This window comes from Triticum aestivum, chromosome 3B, assembly GCF_018294505.1.
Source record: "Triticum aestivum cultivar Chinese Spring chromosome 3B, IWGSC CS RefSeq v2.1, whole genome shotgun sequence".
Classification (NCBI taxonomy): domain Eukaryota; kingdom Viridiplantae; phylum Streptophyta; class Magnoliopsida; order Poales; family Poaceae; genus Triticum; species Triticum aestivum.
The window spans coordinates 839,813,149-839,819,331 of NC_057801.1; positions in this window are offsets into that span (position 1 = coordinate 839,813,149).

Here is a 6,183-nt window from a genome sequence, read left to right on the forward strand (position 1 = left end):
CCCGGCGTCATGGCCAAGGTCGAAGCCTCGGCACAACAAGACCTAGGGAGAAGAACCCCAGGGTCGCCAAAGAGGAGCTAGGCCAGCCATCGGCCCAGCCGATGTCTGCTCCAGCTGCATCGCCACAGCTGGAGACCCCTCGGCTCAGCACCCAAGTGCTTTGCCCCAGGTTGTTATGTCACCCCCGCCTCCTGCCCAAGGGTGGGATAGCATGGGGTGAGCCGACGAGATGGAGGATACCTTGAAGGGCATCGTGCCTTCATAGGCGCGACGCTGCAAGACTTCCGGTCCGCAGGGGCCGAACTCCACGAGGTCTTCAAGAACCTCGTTACGAGCTTCGAGTTACTCCTTTATCTTTATACAAGAATAATTGTTGTGGTTAAATTTTCTTTGCAAATTCATGCAACTGTCCGGGGACATATCTTTGTGGCCCTTTAAATGGCCCGGCAAGTGAGTAGCCCCCGAGCCCGAAGTTGGTTTCAAGCAACCGGCGTTGGGGTCGTAGAAAAGTAGGAGCGTAACATGCAGCCCCCAGGATGCTGCCTAATGTCATAAGGCGATTGTCCTGAAGTTTCAATAAATTGACCGTGGGGCTTATATGAAAGATCTATGTTTGCAGGTTTCGACCTCAGCTCCGAACTCTGTCTCCCAGGAGATTGCAGAGGTAAATTGGAAGCCCTAGAGATCCCAGGAGGACCTCAACCGGATGAACCAGGGGTCCGAGCTGTCTCGAGGGAAGCGACCCGGACTTGCATTCCTTAAAGTGTTATATAGAACACAAGAAGTTTGATATTTCTGGCTTTGGGTGGAGAGCTAATGCAGAACTGTTTGAATGACAGCAGCATTGGCCGAGCTTGAGGCGCTCAAGGCTGATCTCAAAAAAGTTCAGCAGGAGGCAGAGCAGCAGAAGGTTGCGGCCGCGAAGGCAGAGCAGGCCCGAGCCGCCGAGATTGTGGCCGGGGAAAAGACCAGGAGTGGGTCATGGAGATCGAGGAGGCCCTTAAGGGCATGTTCGATGCATGGGACAAACTTCAGGCGGGGAAGAAGTAAGCAGAATAATTGCTCAAGAAGCTCCAACTTGCACGCGCCGAGGTCTAGACACCGCCCGGCTGACCGCGAGGTGCTCCACACAGTGGAGCAAATCGCCTCGGATAAGCCATATGTATTGCAGTGTGTGTTTGGCAGTAAAGGGTGCGTCGAGCTCACCCTGTTGTGGCATTCCACAGAGATCTTCGTGGATCTTCTGAACAGTGTGGCGGATGCCGTCGTGCACTTTGACCAGCTGGTGGGTCATGAGAAGGAGAAGGCATTTTGGCGGCAGCTCCTAGAATCGCCATCGGTGCAGCTGCTGAACCATCCAATGAAGTAGCTGGTGGATTTATTCTGCATGGCAAGGCCAATGCTTCAGGACATCTGCATCAAGCTGTGGCCTGCCGAAGCCTTGCGGACCATCCTCTTTGGCCTCCTTGCTCGGCTGCGAATTGCTGCCCCACAAGTTGATTGCTGGAAGCGGTTTGCGTGCTTTGAAGGAGCACGGCAGGCATATGCGTGCGTGAAGACGCGATTCCGAAAGGTGGATGCGACGTTCGTTGCTGACGGACATGCTAAAGGGAAGCATCGCACCGCGGAAGAATTCTTTGACGAGGTAGCAGAGGGTGCCCGGATGACTGAAGTCATGTGTCCAAAGGACACTTTGTATTTCTAGTTAGCACCTCGGAGAACCGAGGTGTTTGGGATGTAAAAAACTATCTTTTGTTGAAATGAGTATGACTTTAAATTCCATCATTTAATTTTTCTTCTTAATTAATTTTCCTCCTGTACGACCGTGTTTAACTCAAAGTGGCTGGTCGTCAGCTTCTACCCCAATGTAGAATATACAAAGGGTGTTCCTTGAGGCTTCTCTGACCCTTAGCCGATGTATCGGTACCCGGAGGTGATCTGTGCTTGTAGGAACTAGGCAATCAAACTATAATAGCTTTATAACGTTCACTTAGTCATAGGAGTTTGAATGTGGAGGCTGATGAGGAGCCCCCGGTGTGTGATGTGGTCGGTTTTAGCAGGCCGAGGTCGACACCTTTACGCAATTCGGCTAGTGTAAAAAAAAAGAAGCCCTTCGTTTGACATAGTCTTCGATAGCGGACCAGTTTCCACTCACCCAAATAGTCAGTTTTCGTCTTTCTCCGTTGAGGCGCTCAGCCAATTAAATTGGCAGCACCACCGATCGCCATTCTCTTTTTAGGGATCCTGATCTTATTCCTTCGGGAAATGATTCTATTCGTTTTAGGGGGGATCTTGGTGCTCCTAGAATAGGGCTGTGGGGCCTTTGTCCACTACCCACGTCCATGTATGTCCCCCATGTAGAAGGGTCCCACTCTTGGACCTACTAGAACCATCCTGGAACAATATCGAGAAATCCCAAACATTTTTCGGAACCCTGAATATGACTTCTCATATATAAACCTTTACCTCCGGACCATTCCGGAGCTCCTTGTGATGTCCAGGATCCCATTTAGGACTCCTAACATCCTTGATACTTCACCATATTGATATGTCAATACTACTCTAGCGTCATCGAACGTTAAGCGTGCGACCCTATGGATTCGATAATCATGCAAACATGACCGAGACACCTCTCTGGTCAATAAACACTAGCGGGACCTGAATGCCCATATTGGTTCCCACATATTCATCGAAGATCTTTATCGGTTGAACCATGATGTCAAGGATTTAGTTAATCCCTTATGCAATTCCTTTTGTCCGGCGAAAAGTTACTTGCCCAAGATTTGACCGTTGGTATCTCCATGCCTAGTTCAATCTATTTATCGGAAAGTCTCTTTACTCATTCCATAATACAAGACCCCTTGACTAAACTCATTAGTTACATGCTTGCAAGCTTCTTCTGATGTTATATTACTGAGAGGGCATAGAGATATCTATCCTTCTTCACACGGAGTGACAAATCTCATTCTCGATCCATACAACCCAACAAATACCTTTGGTGATACCTGTAGAGTAGCTTTATGATCACCCAGTTACGAAGTAATGTTTGATAGCACACAAATTTTTCCTCCGTATCCGGGAGTAGAATGATCTCATGGTCTAAGGAACATATAGTTGACATTAGGAAAGTTATGGCAAACTGAATTTAGTGACACAATCATATGCTAAGATTACAGTTGATTATATCCATCACATCATTCTCCTAATGACGTGATCCCATTATTAAATTACAACTCATGTCTATGGTTAGGAAATATTAACCATCCTTGATCAATGAGCTAGTCTAGTAGATTCTTATTAGGTACGCGGTGTTGTTTATGTATTTACACATGCATTTAAATTTCCGAACAACACGATTCTAGCATGAATAATAAACATTTATCATAAACAAGGAATGATAATAACCAATTTATTATTGCCTCTAGAGCATTTTTCCTACAAAAATAAATAAATTGCCATGGCAAAACAACTTAACTTGTAAGATGTCTAACAATGCTAATTTACCACGATATTAGACGCGTGGCAAAGTACAAACAAGGATCACGACCAAAGAACACTAAATTAAAGAAGTTCGTAAGGTAACACGGCAAATTTAAAAAGAAAATATACTAAGTAGATCGTGGCAAATTATGGAAAAACTACTGTACAAGATACATGGATTTTGACATGGCAGACACATTCACTAGCATCTACTCACAATGATTATGTCATTTGAACATTGGATTCATGGGAGAAATCATAATTCGCCATGGCAAAACATATCCAGTAGCATCTACTCAGCCATGTATTAATCAATTTACCTTGTGCTACACAAAATTGCCATCGTTATGTTAATTTGAACATTGGATTCATGTGGGAAAAAGGTGGAAATTGCCATGGCAAAAACATTCGGTATAATCTATTTCAGCCCATGCGAATTTGCCATGAGTTCGTACACAAAATTGCCACGTACAGTACAACATGCACGCAATCCCCATTTCCATCACGATCCAATGGTGCAGGGACTCACTGGCGAGATGGGCATGACCACCAGCCCACCAACCCCTGCTCCATGCAGTGGCCAGACGAGATGTCGGCATAGATCCGATGGCAGGTGGTCGCATCATACGCCTCCTCCCCCATGAGGACATCCACCGCTTCTCCTCCCCTCCGCGCTTCGCCTCCTGAAGCACCTTCTCGACGCCACGAGAAACAAAAATGGCGGGGGATTTTGGGACGCCCGACAACGGGATCCACCGCCGCTGCTGCTCACGGTCACGTCAGTACCTGTGCAGTAGCAGGGTCGCACCTTCGTCATGAATTGGATCGCCCCCCAATGCCTTCTAGCCACTCCTCTTCACCAGTGCCGCCAACGCGCGCTCTCTGTGCGACCATGACCACTCTGCAACCTCTGGAGCTGCCTCGTGCACGACCACTTGAGCGCGGCACCGCGGCAGCCACGTACCCGGTCATCCACCTTCACGAGCTCCACCGTCAAGCTCTCCAGGTATGCCTCTGCAGCAGCCATCCGCACGAGCTCCCATCCCCAAGCTCCTTCACAGCACCTCTTAGCCAGCGCCGCAGCGAGATCCCATGGAGTGGGAGCCCCTTGCTCTCCGTGTGTTCTCGTAACGAATGGATAAGGCCGTGTGACGGGGTCGATTCGTTCGATCGCTGAGAGATCCAGCCCGAACGTTGACATGGCAGCTCTGTGCTTTGTTAGGCCTTGTACAACGCTAGGTGCTTAGAGAGGTGCTTAAAAATATAAACCGAGTTTTTCTCAAGCACCAGTGTTTATTTCTATAGGAGAGACGCCTAATTAAGCATTTGTCCTGTACAAATAAGCATCAATTGTTAAAAAAAACCTGGTTTATTTCTTCAAGCACCTCTCCTAAGCACCTTACATTGTACAAGGCCTTAGTCGTGCTGCAAAAATGAACGACGACGGTGCTGTTCGGGGCAGGAAGCTATATACCAAACATTATGTGGTTATCATTTGGAAAGATAAATTATTTCCCAACTACTCCCTTGGTTTACAAAGATAAGATGTTTTGGGTATTTCAATATAAACTATCTACGGACTGAAATGAGTGAATAAGCATAGTAAAATATGTCTATATACATCAGATTCACAAAAGATAGAACATCTTATAGTTGCCAATGGAAGGAGTACATTGCTTGGACATTTTGTTGTCACGTCTCGATCGATTCGTCCACGTACGTAGTTATCCTTTTGTTTGCGTAGTATAATACGTAGTTATCCCACGCGTGAGTTTTAATGTTGACAGCTCGGCGAATACCCAATCACATCTCATGGGATATCAATATCATAGCTTTTATTGTACGCGGCTCAGCTCCGCGATTCTTCTCCGGCCGCTTGCTATATAAAGCCCCCCGACCCCGAGGCATAGCCACACCCCACACCCACACACACTCATCTTCCTTCTTTTCTCTGAGCCCAGCCACTGAGCGAGCGAGCGAGCAATGGCGGCACCCAACCGGAGGGGTGGCAGCGGCCGGAAGAAGATCGTAATCCGCCGGATCGAGCAAGAGGATGCCCGGCAAGTCACCTACGCCAAGCGCCGGGTGGGGCTCTTCAACAAGGCCAGCGAGCTGGCTGTGCTCACGGGCGCCCAGGTGGCCGCCCTCGCCTTCTCTCCCGGCGGCAAGGTATTCTCCTTCGGCCACCCCTCCGTCGACTCCGTCGTAGAACGCTTCCTGCCGGGGGAACGTCTGGGTGCTTGCCCGAGGGCCAATGGCCGTTTCCTGGCGGCGGAGGGCGCGGTGGAGGGCGCTGCCGACGAAGACAACGTGAACGAGCTGGCCCAGCAGCTCGCCGAGATGCGCGCGGAGCTGATGGAGGTGAAGAAGCAGAGGAAGCGCATCGACAAGGCCATGGCTAAGGAGCGCGCCGCGGGGGACCAGATTGCGGCGTGGGTCGACCCGAACGTGCGCGACATGGGGGACGAGGACATGGCGGCCTTCTTTGCCATGCTTCTCAAGGTAAAGACCGACGTCTCCGACCGTGCCAACCAGGTTCTATTGGACTTCAGCCGCAAGGTTGAAATCTCCCCGCCGTCCCCGGCCCAGATCTTTGGCGGCAGCATCTTTGAGTTCGGTAGCAGCAGCGGCAGCGCCCACGCCGGGATGGAGTTCCAGTTTCTGGTGCCTCCACCGCAGGGGCAGGGGTTCGAGGCCGGGATG